This window comes from Heptranchias perlo, chromosome 4 (assembly GCF_035084215.1).
Source record: "Heptranchias perlo isolate sHepPer1 chromosome 4, sHepPer1.hap1, whole genome shotgun sequence".
Classification (NCBI taxonomy): Eukaryota; Metazoa; Chordata; class Chondrichthyes; order Hexanchiformes; family Hexanchidae; genus Heptranchias; species Heptranchias perlo.
In genome coordinates this window covers 69,946,298-69,960,282 of record NC_090328.1, presented here as the reverse complement: position 1 = coordinate 69,960,282, position 13,985 = coordinate 69,946,298, and the positions used below count along the sequence as shown (strand labels likewise).

General features: G+C 43.7%; 1 protein-coding gene across 3 annotated transcripts in view; it reads right to left on the bottom strand.

Annotated features, from left to right (window-relative positions):
* The window catches only part of LOC137320515 (beta-1,3-galactosyl-O-glycosyl-glycoprotein beta-1,6-N-acetylglucosaminyltransferase-like), an 80,212-nt gene that overhangs the window by 10,014 nt on the left and 56,213 nt on the right, over positions 1-13,985 (bottom strand). The window contains exon 1 of one of the 3 annotated variants that reach the window (XM_067982204.1): positions 4,772-4,817. The exons of the other annotated variants lie outside the window; for them this stretch is intronic. The gene's annotated coding sequence lies outside the window, so the exon portion shown is untranslated. Of the gene's footprint in view, positions 1-4,771; positions 4,818-13,985 lie in introns of those variants that run through there. 3 annotated transcript variants of the gene reach the window in all.

The following is a 13,985-nucleotide window of genomic DNA, read 5'->3' as shown; positions in this document are numbered from 1 at the left end:
TTGCTAGCATGTTTACACTGTTCTGCTAGTAAAACACACTGGAGCTCTGTACAAGCTAGCTTAGAGCAGCACTGGCTTATAAGTACATGTATAGATGGTCTCTGACCTGGGAGCAACCAGCAGGCTGTCATAAAGGTTATAAAAGTTACATTTGTGTGGCAGTTTTTAAACCTCCATTTTCATCATTTTGGAGAACGAATTCACTCAGCTTCATAACAAATCTGCAAGTTATCAATATTTCATTAATTATTAAACATTTTATCACGCTCTGAAATTCGTTTTAAATTCATACAAAATCTCTGTCTCTTTCCCGCCATAGATTATTCTACCAGCTGCTTTAGAGTTGGAGCTGACAGGATCATTAAGCAGATCTCTCTTAAAAAGGTAAATATCATTTGCAATTAGCCTGAAACGCTATAGGATTTATGAAAAATTAGCATTTTGAAACCCAGCTTCTAAACTACTACCAGGTGCTGTTCTGGGGTCTGTGCACCTGCGCATGGGTGAGGTGACCTTACCAACTACTGCAAGGTCAACCTATTTCAATATTTTTCTGGCACTTTCGTGTCACACTTGATGCAACAGAAGCACTGGGGGGTGGAGGGGCTGGGATTCTTGGGGAAGGGAAAGAAGGTAGTGGTGGTGAGGAGAGTAGGGGAAAAAGATGGAGACTGAAAAAGCCAGCCAGGGGAAACCTTTGGTTTTTAAACAGATGCCTTTCCTTCAGCATCAGTTACCAATTAGCACCATGGCACTAGAGCACTCCTCAGGCATTCCAGTCACATTATGGGCAGGTCCCCAAACTTCAATAATTTTCATGGTCCTAGTGAGCCTTGTGTACAGTTTGTGTGCAGACTCTGGTCTCCAGGCCTTTGCACTGGTCAGCTGCATAGGGCTGTGCTGACCCTACCAGGCATGTTGCAGATCTTAGGCCTCCATGTCCGATAATGCAGGGAGTGAGTGCCAGAGGTGCTTCAGCATATCTGCTGCTTACCATCACATTACTGGATCTTACATTAATAATAGCCTAATACACCCATGTGAGATATCTCCCATTTCTTTTGCTCTTGCAACATATGCAGCCACTTTAAACCAAAGCAGTAGTCAAGTTTCATTGGAACTGATTACCACATACTGTGACTCTGATGCATGCTGATTAGGTTTCCATCAACAAATAGTATAGCTAGGGTGGCTGAGTCTCCTTGTTATCTCCTGCTATTGCTAAGCAACAGATCCAGTCCTAGGGAGTGGTGCAATTGTAGTTTATAACCTTTAATGTAATGACTATTACTAGAAATGGGTTAATTTCTTTTATGAGTACTTACAGGATATGTTACCAGGATATATTACTGCAGCATGCTGTGGGTATTGTGGCATCTGTGTAAGGAATGGGAGCTCCTGAAATTCATCACAGGATAGATTTTATGAATTTATGCTCCCAGTGATTGGCTTTACATGCCAAATGTACACAAGAATTTGGTAAAGGACAGTGGTCCTGCAGGCTTTTCTACCCATTAATATGTTGGGAGCACAAATTTGTAAAAACGACTCTTATTTAAGAATTTAAGTCAAAATACCACGATAAGCCTATCACAAGCACCAAACCCAGACATCTTCAGGAACAGAATTTAATCACAAGGTTCAGTACAAACTTTAGGAACAATAGGGGTAATTCTGTGATCTGGTACTTCCAGCTAGGAGCCATGCTCACACAGTCTGGCTGGGAGCCCCATCTCTGAATCATGGTCCCTGTGAATACAGTGTTCCTGCTGAAAGTCCAAGATTTACCTGAACATGAACTTCAATAACTTGATACCTAAGTTTCACAAATTTTCCTGCTGAATTTTCTCAGTCACATTCTGTTGCTCCCTCTTCCATTATGGAGCCTCTCTTATTCGTCCCTTTATCTTTTCAGTACATTTTAAATGTTTTTTGTAAAGTATACAATACTCTATAGCCTCTCCAAAATTTTAAATCTATTTACTGTGTGAAAGTAGTTTACATATTTGAAGCCCTGACTATGATTTGTTGTTATCCCCTGTTTTTAAAAAAAATTCAGTTCTGATAAACGTCCCATCTGAAACATTAACCTATCTTTCTCTTTCAGGTGCCAACACTCCTGTTGTGCACAGTGCAGTTTAATGCACATTTTTAGCTAGCAAAAACTATGTGCATTTAAGTAGCTTTGTTAGATGTGTTGAGGATTTGGAAACTCAGCTCAGGATCAAATAGGACGACAAAGTTGAAAATAGTCTGGTTCAACCTGAAACATTGGTTGGGGAGTGTACGAGGTTCATGGTGGGGACTGAAGATGATGGCCTCGTTCTTTCTTGTGTTTAATTGATGGAAATTGTGGCTCAGACTCATCAGGTTGTAGGATTACTACTAGTTACAGGTAGGATATCAGGCATTATATCTATTACTACCAGTTCATATAGACTATCAGTGAGTTATTGCATTACTGTTGATTATGAGGAGAATCAGAGTGTTATCAATATTATTAGTTATGTGCAATTTCAGTGAGTTACCATTAGTTAATGGTGGAAGCCAAGCTCTTCCCACCTCTGATTTCCCGCCTGTGAATCCCTCCGCTGACCTCAGTTTGCCCTCTTTCCTGCCCTCGGTTTGCCCTCTTCCACCAACTCACGAGTGGCCTCCTGGTTCTCGGAGCTTCTCGCACAACAGTTGCTGGCGCAATACCACGAGCAAAGATACTCAACAACAGGGCAACCCCACCTTTATAAAGGTACACGTTAGCATCTGCAGATGTCACATGTTCCAATGTCATGTGATCAAACCTCCAACCAAATTTGGCAGCCCTAGTCCTAACTGGATCAGTTTGGTTGCCAGACCCAAGTTTCAGGGGATAACCCAAGTTTTTAGGCAGTCGACCATAGAGGCCAATCAACAGCCAACAAAATTATGCCTGTGAAAACAGATTGAAGCACAAAGAATTACATTTTAGCCTGGTAACATAACAGCTGGCTGCAACAAGAGGTAGCCATTGATTGGCCTCTATGGTCGACTGTAAGCTTCGCATTTACAAGTTTGCTACCTCTTGTTGCAACAGAGGAAATCTCATTTGGTTATGAGGTTTCCTGGATTGCTTGATCGCTACTTCATAAAATGGATGGAGGGTTTCTGTTACTAATACTAGCAAAATTGTACAAACATTCTAAAAGAATGTGTTTTTGATATCAAAATCAATAAAGAAAATGTTCCCGCAATGTTTACAATGTTGCAAACACATTGCAACCAGAGGAAGTAGAGAACCTTGGTTAGGCCACACTTGGAGTATTGTGAACACTTCTGGTCTCCATATTACAAAAAAGATACAGAGGCACTGGAGAAGATGCAAAAAGGATTTACTGGGTTGATACCAGACCTGAGAGGTTAAACCTACCAGGAAAGATTGAATAGGCTGGGGCTCTTTTCTCTAGAAAGAAGACTGAGGGGTGACCTGCTAGAGGTCTTTAAGATTATGAAAGGGTTTGATAGGGTAGACTTAGAGAAGATGTTTCCACTTGCAGGGGAGACCAGAACTAGAGGCCATAAATATAAGATATCACTAATAAATCCAATAGAGAATTCAGGAGAAACTTCTTTACCCAGAGAGTGGTTAGAATGTGGAACTCGCTACCACAAGGAGTTGAGTCGACTAGCATAGATGGATTGAAGGGGAAGCTACATAAAAACACATGAAGAAGAAAGGAATAGAAAGATATGTTGATGGGGTTAGATGAAGAAGGAGAGGCTCGTGTGGAGCATAAACACTGGCATGGACCTTTTGAGCTTGTTTTTGTGGTGTACATTCTAAGTAATTCTATGTAATTCTCCCTGCCCTTTTCAGACTTCCTCACTGAGAACCTGCATTGGATACAAGAAAACATTGCAGAAAACCACAGCAGTAATGACCAGAAAAGGCAAGTTTACAAAACCTAAAAAGTGCTTTAAAAGACACAGGAAGCAGCCAGCTATTACATTACCAAGTTAAAATGTAATTCTTTGTGCATTTTATAAAGGGCAAAATTCAAAATATTGCCACACCTAACGATCAGAGGACTCTCATCCCAAAGCCATCTCACCCTTTTATTTTTGTAATGTTTATCCCACACTTACTTTCATTATCATTTGTAACTAAACTACTTGGCCTCCTTTGAGTGAGATTGCCAATTTGTACTGAATTGTGGACAGTTTTGTACACTAGGCATACATCCAATGGTAACTGGATTGAAACCACCCCAAACTCATTCATGTAGGACCTTTATGGCTGATAGTGAGTAGCCCTGTATGCTATATGGCAATTTTATGTTCCAGACACATGGCTGTGCTGCCAAGAGTGGGTATCAGAAATTCGGGCGATGCCCAGCGGGCTCCAAACTAAGAGCACAAACCCATAGAATTAGGATTCTGGAGTGAATCAAAATCCAGATTCCAAAGATGAAGAGATAACTTTGTAACAAACCACTCCATCCAACTCCTATTGTTGTCTCTGTTGTATTTCTTATTCAACCCCTACTCCATCGTTATTTCAGACATTAACTCATATGTAGTTTAATCTTCTCCTACTTTTCATCTAAGAACCTAGCAAACATTGCTAACTTCCGAATGTAATATTTTAACAAATACAACTGTACATTAGCTTTAGAAAATGTACATTATTGCAATAATGTCCTTGTCCACACGGTATATTATGGACATTGAACTTGCGCCTAGCCTTTCAAAAGCAATAAACAGGTCTAAAACTTATGTGCCAAGGTGTACAACATACCTGAAATTCATACAATAATGCCATAATTCTTTGGTGGGCAGCAGCACTGTGCAGTCAGTCACATATCCATAAAACTTTCAGGTTTCAAAGAGAATAAAGTTTGAAAGGTGCAGAAGCTTTACTGCTAAAAAAAAAGGCACAGTGGCATTTAAAACCCAGGTCCCAGGGGAGCCATTTGTTATGAATAATAGATCACTTTTCCACATAAACAAAGCAAGCTCTCCTATTTGTTACTCTGTTGAATGTGACCCATTTTTCGAAGCAGAGGAAAACTTCTTGATGTTTGCACGTATCCAGATATACTGTATTGAAATTCGGATTTCACTGTAATAGAGAGGGGTAGGTCCTCTCTATTACAGTGAAAGACTTTGTGCGATCGTGTAAAACGGGTGATAGTGAGTCAGCAGCCCATTTTACATCTCTCCCCATTTTTATTTTCATTGAAGTCAATAGTAATAAAAATCGAGAAGGATGTAAAACGGACTGCCGACTCATTATCACCCGTTTTACACGGTCGCAAAATCAAGACCTACCCCTGATTTTATTCCTGCCCACCCAAGAATGGAGTGGTGGGTGATCAAAATAGCAGTCGTGAACTTACCGCTGCATTCCCGATGCGCTCTCACCTGCAGCCATCTTAACCACATAGTTTTTGGATTCGGAACAGGCGCCTGGCATTGGTCGGTTGGGGCCTCGTGGATATATTAAAATTGGGGTCCTACGACATAACTAGGACCTCATCACAATTTTAACTAAAAATCTCAGACATTCTGCACAGTGCCTGACCCGCAAGTAAAACCTGGCAGGATTGATCTCTCAGAACCACTGAGGCTATATTTAAAGGGGCACTGAACTGCAGGTCAGTGGATCATAGGATATTTTTGATGTCTGGGATTTACAGCAGTGGATGGCTTCCCTCATGTCCAAGGCATCATTGATTGCACACATGTTGCTATCAGGGCCCAGAACACCAGCCAGCAACATTTGATAACGATAAAGGCTACCACTCTCTTAATGTCCACGTAGTGTCCGATCACAGAAACAGAATCATGCAAGTTTGTGCAAGGTACAGCTGTCACGATGCATTTATCCTGCAACAATCTACCATTCCCCCACAATAGTTAACCCTATGAATGTGGCAGGATGGCAGCTGGGGGACAAGGGATATCCCCAACACACATGGCTCATAATACCCCTCTGCTACCTTGCCACATTTGAGCTAAACAGATATAATCAAAGCCATGGCACCATCAGGATTATTATATTGAGCACAACATAGGGTTGCTGCAGCAGAGGTTCAGGTGTCTCGCCAGGTCTATGAGTTCCCTACAACATGCCTAAGAGTCACGTGCATCATAATGGGGTGCTCATCCTGCATAACCTCACAGTAGAGGGAGAGAGAGAGAGAGAGAGATATCTGAATTTGGAGGAGACAGAGCAATAGCATCAGTCCTCATCAGATGAAGAAGACGTGGGGGAAAGTGAGGAAGCTAGTGCTCCAGAACTAACCACGCCTCTAGCCAAACTGTTCCAGTACAACTATAACAATGGCATTTGCCCGACAATGTGGAAAATTGCCCAGGTATGTCCTGTCCACAAAAAGCTGGTCAAATCCAATCCGGCCAATTACTGCCCCATTAGTCTACTCTCAATCATCAGCAAAGTGATGGAAGGGGTCATCGACAGTGCTATCAAGTGGCACTTACTCACCAATAACCTGCTCACCGATGCTCAGTTTGGGTTCCGCCAGGACCACTCGACTCCAGACCTCATTACAGCCTTGGTCCAAACATGAACAAAAGAGCTGAATTCCAGAGGTAAGGTGAGAGTGACTGCCCTTGACATCAAGGCAGTATTTGATCGAGTGTGGCACCAAGGAGCCCTAGTAAAATTGAAGTCAATGGGAATCAGGGGGAAAACTCTCCAGTGGCTGGAGTCATACCTAGCGCAAAGGAAGATGGTAGTGGTTGTTGGAGGCCAATCATCTCAGCCCCAGGACATTGCTGCAGGAGTTCCTCAAGGCAGTGTCCTAGGCCCAACCATCTTCAGCTGCTTCATCAATGACCTTCCCTCCATCATAAGGTCAGAAATGGGGATGTTCGCTGATGATTGCACAGTGTTCAGTTCCATTCGCAACCCCTCAAATAATGAATCAGTCCGAGTCCGCATGCAGCAAGAACTGGACAACATCCAGGCTTGGGCTCATAAGTGGCAAGTAACATTCGCACCAGATAAGTGCCAGGCAATGACCATCTCCAACAAGAGAGAGTCTAACCACCTCCCCTTGACATTCAACGGCATTACCATCGCCGAATCCCCCACCATCAACATCCTGGGGGTCACCATTGACCAGAAACTTAACTGGACCAGCCATATAAATACAGTGGCTACAAGAGCAGGTCAGAGGCTGGGTATTCTGTGGCGAGTGACTCACCTCCTGACTCCCCAAAGCCTTTCCACCATCTACAAGGTACAAGTCAGGAGTGTGATGGAATACTCTCCACTTGCCTGGATGAGTGCAGCTCCAACAACACTCAAGAAGCTCGACACCATCCAAGATATAGCAGCCTGCTTGACTGGCACCCCATCCACCACCCTAAACATTCACTCCCTTCACCACCGGCGCACTGTGGCTGCAGTGTGTACCATCCACAGGATGCACTGCAGCAACTCGCCATGGCTTCTTCGACAGCACCTCCCAAACCCGCAACCTCTACCACCTAGAAGGACAAGAGCAGCAGGCACATGGGAACAACACCACCTGCACGTTCCCCTCCAAGTCACACACCATTCCGACTTGGAAATATATCGCCGTTCCTTCACTGTCGCTGGGTCAAAATCCTGGAACTTCCTTCCTAACAGCACTGTGGGAGAACCGTCACCACACGGACTGCAGCGGTTCAAGAAGGCGGCTCACCACCACCTTCTCAAGGGCAATTCGGGATGGGCAATAAATGCCGGCCTTGCCAGCGACGCCAATATCCCATGAACAATTTTTTTAAAAGTCAGGAGTGTAATGGAATACTCTCCACTTGCCTGGATGAGTGCAGCTCCAATAACACTCAAGAAGCTTGACACCATCCAGGACAAAGCAGCCCGCTTGATTGACACCCCATCCACCACCCTAAACATTTACTCCCTTCACCACCAGTGCACTGTGGCTGCAGTGTGTACCATCTACAGGATGCACTGCAGCAATTCGCCAAGGCTTCTTCGACAGCACCTCCCAAACCCGCGACTTCTACCACCTAGAAGGACACGGGCAGCAGACACATGGGAAGAACACCACCTGCGTGTTCCCCTACAAGTCACACACCATTCCGACTTGGAAATATATCGCCGTTCCTTCATCGTCGCTGGGTCAAAATCCTGGAACTCCCTACCTAACAGCACTGTGGGAGAACCTTCTTCACACGGACTGCAGCGGTTCCAGAAGGCGGCTCACCACCACCTTCTCAAGGCCAATTAGGGACGGGCAATAAATGCCGGCCTTGCCAGTGACACCCACATCCCATGAACGAATAAAAAAAAAGCAGCAGAAGACGGAACGCCACCTCAACATCTTGTGGCGAGAGATACAAGGGATGAGTTAATTTAATTGCTCAGCAATTCCGGTGACCTGCTCATTCCATTGCCCTCAAAACTGACACAAAGCCCCTCTGCATCAACAGTCTTGTTAAATCCTTCACCATTCCCTTAATCCTGCCTTGAAGATCATTCAAACAAGCTACACAACTTCCACATGAATTACATATGATCGACTCAATGACTATGCAGACTCAGACGCTGCTATTAAACCACACTGCAGACCAAAGTGCAAGTCACAAAGCTGTTAATTTAATGGCAAATCTTCAAACCTTCCATTCATTTCACTCAAGTGATCAAACCATAATGTTTTTCTTAATAGAAGGTTTACTAACTCTGCTACTCCTATGAGGTTCTCTCCTAGTGGCCTCAGCAAAGCCGAGGCTGCTGTTCTTCAAGTGGCCTTTGACTTTTGGGTGCTTGAGCCTGTGAGGGCCCGGCAGCACTCTGGCCCAGCTGACTTGCTGGCACCAATGTGGGTCTTGATTAACGACGTGGTGAAGGAGCAGATGTGCTGACATCCAGAGAGAGGGCAACATGTACTGCTCCTATAGTTCCACTATGGTCCCCTGTGGTGGGGCCTAACACATCCGCTGATCTGCAGGAGAGCAGACTGCAAAGTAGTTACTCCTTGAAGCCCTCTATCCATTTGCTCCAAGTTGTCCCTGCAAGGCAAATGTATTCCTCTCCAAAGCAGAGCACAGGTTTGAGCCCAGTATCTGCATTGCTACCATTTGAACATCCACCAAAGCTGCAAAGGCTAGTGACACTGACTTGCATCACATAGGCTGGAAGCGGACTCCTCCATACTTTCAGCCATGGTGCTAAAACACCTTGGCAAGCCTACCATTACCTGGTATAGCTGCTTGAGTGAGGCAAGCAGTTTTCTTTTCGCAGCTGGGCCCCTGAAGTCCTCACCTCTGTCCTGGTTAGCAGAGTTGGAAGAGGACTTCGCCCCCTGGGGAGCTGTCTCCTGGGCTATTCCCACCACCAGTACCTGCTGCTGCTTACGCGTGTTTGGCGTTTCACTACGTGCAGACCCCTCTGCTTCATCCACGCGGAGTGCCAATAAATGGATGGCCAAATGTGTGGAATGTGTTGTGAGGAAGGAGTGGTGGGAGGAGTTGCTAGTTGTACAAGTGCTAGGATGTGAGAAGAGAATGGTGTTAATGTGCAGCATGAAGAGAGCAAAGGATGCAGTGAGTGTGCTTGGAATGAGAAAGAGAGAATTTGCAGTGTGCCCTTGTGATTGTATACAACAGGATATGATGGAGGGGAGGGAATTGTTGAGAGTGATGGGGGAGGAGTGAAAGTAGTGCTGTCAGGTGTTGATGAGAGAAGTGGAAAGGTGAAGAAATGTACTTACCCTTGCAACTTGATGTCAATGTAACTCTTTCTAACTTGTACCCAGGTCTTCGGGGTGATGCTGGTGGCACTGATCTGATCAGCACTTCTGTCCAGGCCTGCTTAATAGTAGCCTTGGGGATGCTCTGGTGGCTACAGGCAAACAATACCTCCCTCCTTGACCTGGCTTTCTCCGTTAGGAACTCTGGGGAGGCATCAGAAAAGCGGGGCGGGGGGCAGAAAAGAGGGGCATCCCTTTGCCTTACCTTTGTTGGCAAAATTTCTTCAAGGGTTGGACAAGCAAACATCAAAGCAAGGAATGCAACCTCGCTTTAAAAGGTGCATCCCTGCTTTAAATTCGTCTCGGGGTGCGCATCGGAAATTGCACCGTCATGTAGGCGAGCTGCCCGAATCCCTACACAGTCAGAAGGGCAACCAATCAAACAAATCAAAATGAGCCATGGGAATTAAAATTGCCCAGACCTCACGCCGACGATATCATGGGGGCTTCTCGCCTGACCCCCACTTGATCTGTACCCCAAGTTAAAATTGAGGCTTTATTTTCTGTTGGTTGGGTGAAAAATGCACAGCTCATTTAAAAAGGTCCAATACAGTAATGAAAAATCCATGCAAGCAAAATGATATAATAAGCTGGTAGAGACACAACATGAACGTAATCTAGTGTACAAATTTTGAGTGAAGTTGAAAGTTCCAGTGCCTAATGAACTAATGACTTAAGAATTGAAGAAATGATCTGGACTGTGTTATTCCCCTCTGCCAAAGGCTGAGAGCATTACTTCACCCTCAAAGTTCCTGAAGTGACCAAGGGGATATAGTAGATCACTGCGATAATACTGACTGAATGTACTTGTTATTTTCATTGAAATTGATTATTTTCATTATACAGTAGAATCCATATAAAAAGCACAGACTGCATGAAAGAAGTGTCACTGACGCACTTATATTCATTTGGGGAGGGAGAAAGGGCAAAAAAGCAGAAGAGTTTTGCTGCACATTATCAGCAAAACGTAACCACACACAAGTGATGTGATGACTTGAGGCCAGATTTAAATAAGTATTTATTGGGTCAGAAATCACTCCTGAAATAACGGAGGAGCTCAACAGTGCTCTCAGTTTTTGGTGGCAAATTGAAACTCCTGTGTTTGCATATGCGCAGTAAAATACGGAAATCGTGAACTTGCTCCTAGTGGTTCGCCGGCGATATGACAGCATCGAATTAAAGGGACATCGCACGCTGCAATCAGAGCAATCATTGAAAAAGCGCCAACTTGCTTATCTGCTCGGCTGGAAAGTAACTAATTACGTCACCAAACAGGTACGCTTAAAAATACCAGGTCTAAACTAAGTTTTAACAGCGCGGTTAGTCTTAATGACTGCCAAACAACTAAAAATTAACTTTTAAAATGTGGAAGCTCATATTATTCCTTATTTTAATAGTTTTTGGTCATTAAAAAAAATTTTTAAATTTAAATTAAAAAATTAAATTTAAAAACATTTTTTCCCTTCTGTCTCTTTAATTTAATTATTTCTTCGGCTTTTTATAAAAAAATTAAAATTTTTATTTACAATGTCATACAGAATACTAACTTTAAATGAATGAAGTCTGCTTGAGCAATGTGGGCGTGACTTCTCTTCCTGACAGATTTTGTGGGCCTGTCTTTTCCTCACAGATGTTTCCAGCTGCGGCAACTCACGCTGCTCGGAGGCTGGGTTGATAGCGCATATTTTGTTTAAAGTTCAAATTCAAGCAATTTGACGCCACAGAGCCGGCAGTAAGTATTTTCTTTAGTTAAATTCGCAGGAGCTGCGGTGAGCGTTGCCTCGCTGCTCTGCGCAATTTCTGGCCCATAGTGTTTATAAGTAAATGGCCTGACACTTTTTCATAAAAGCAGTGACTTCTAAAATAAGTTGAAGACTTACTATTTTTGTAAATAGCTTTGCTTTCATATATACTCATATACAAGCATAAAGCTAATAACATAGACCAATTTTACATTAGTATGTAGAGTCATGCATCATATTCTTTGGCAGCTTTTATACAGCTCGTAAACATTTACCATTTATCAATGTTGTGCAAGACTTCAGTCACATTTTGTCACGGTGTACAACTCCCATAAATAAGAAAGTTCTATTCAGAACCTCAAACTCCACTGATCTCAAATGGAACTCCCACATTTCCTTCATTGTTAAAACTAACTCCAAGAAGCTCATTTTCCCTTTTGTGCCAAACATATCTTTTACTTCCGAATAACTCAACGATTTATAAAACTCAGACCCATTCAGGACTTCAATATTGTTCCAATGTCAGGACAGGATATAGAAAGTAGCTTGATAAGTGATCTCTCTCCCACCTCCAGCCTCCAACTTCTCTCCATCACAGCCTTTCTTGCCTCTGAATTGTCATTCTTTTTAAGCTCTAAATGTGTCATCCTACATATTCTTCCTTCTGTGTACATTCCCATTGTGTTGAGACCCATGACCTGCCCACAGTTCATAGAATTAAGTTTTTTTTTATTCTTGGTAAGTCAGTGATACTGGCAAGGCCACCTTTATTATTGCCTTGAAGAACTGCATGGCTTACTAGGCCATTTCAGAAGACACTAAAAGTCAACCATGTTGCATGGACCTGGAGTCACATGTAGGCTAGACTATTTACTAGTGACAGGCTCCTTTCCCTGAAGTGAACTAACTGGGTTTCTATGATAATCTGGCAGCATTCATGGTCATTTCTTTTCTGGTGTCAGCTAACCATTTACCCAGATTTGTTGAAATAAAATGGATGTTCCTGCAGCGGAATTCTTAATGTCCAAGGTTATGCCAATTCCTTCATTTTAGGCCGTTAGTTCTGATTTTCCACTTTAAAGTGAATTTCTGAGCAGAACAACCATTTACTCTCCATCCCCTGGGGCTATGTCAACTGCAAAGGATTCTATTCCCATATTTATGCATGTTTTGTGACCACCTGCAGTGAATCATGCACCAATTCTCTGGTAGTTCACATGATGCCTTTGGTTTACAGCAATCCTATATGTCCCTCTTCTTTTCAGTGAAGACAACAGGGTGGAAGGATGGCTTCTGGGGGCAAGGGTTACACTGTGGTACTCTGGCTCATGTCTCCATCTGTCTGCACTCAGGTGGCAAATCAGTGCATTAAGTCTTGACTCAAGGGCCTAGATACTCCTTTGTATTACTGCCCATCTTGGGGCGGTTAACAGAGTAAACTCCTTTCTAAAAGGCCATGACCTTACAACGCGGCACATCTGCTCACCAACCTGTTGGCCAGCAGAGTGGTAAGAGTGATGTAGCACTGGCCCAGAAGAGGAATCATAGTGAAAGGGGGCATGGAAGTGGGGACTCAAAGCACGCCCACGTCTCACCCTCCTTAACTAGTACCTGCAATGCTGTCTCCTCTCCTGATGGCCAAGTCTGCCCTGCATAGGTGCAGATGGTGCGGTCTTTGGCAGGGCCCTCACGGGCTCCAAAACCCAGAGGTAGCAGGCCGAGAGCATCTCAGCAGTTAGGGTAGGGATCTGAGCAACCTGCCAATACCTCTGCTGAAGCCACAGTGGATGCACCACGTAGAAGCATTAGAAAGAGAAAGGCTAAACAATTGTAATTCACCAAGTGTATGCACAAGGGTGTTTGAAGAGCTGTCATGTTGTTAATTTGTATATTTTTTTGTTATAGCACCTTAAATTTAATCATTATCACCACTACTGCCATGTCTTGGCCATTATTGAGTCTCTTTTGTGAATTCATCCTTTCATGTGCTTCATAAATGCCAAGACATGATGCCACCCATTTGGCACGTGTGCATTAGATGTATGCATGATTGAATAACTGTTTTGTACAAATGTGGCGGGGGTGGGGGGGTGGTGTTGGTGGTGATTGTTCTAGGCGGCCTGAATATTTCAAAGTTCTCAATTTGAAAATCTCATTATGAGAACCTGTTAGAGATGAGGGCATACTCTGGCGATGGGTTCCCCATCTTCATTTTCCTCCTTCTCAGATGTACTGTGGAATAGATCCATCATGCCCCCCCACCCCCCACATCCTGATCTTATCAGTTTGAGGGGCTCCAAAATGTGGATAAATTTGTCTGAACACAAGAATTCTCAGTCTCAATCAAGAAATCTTAGTCTAAGCGCACACAACTCCCAGCCAAATCTTTGTCTGAGTGCCCAGCTGCAATACCTCACCTTTTATTGAGATGTGTCAATCACTAATTTAAAGGGCCAAATGAGCTTCAGCTGCAACTCGCTTC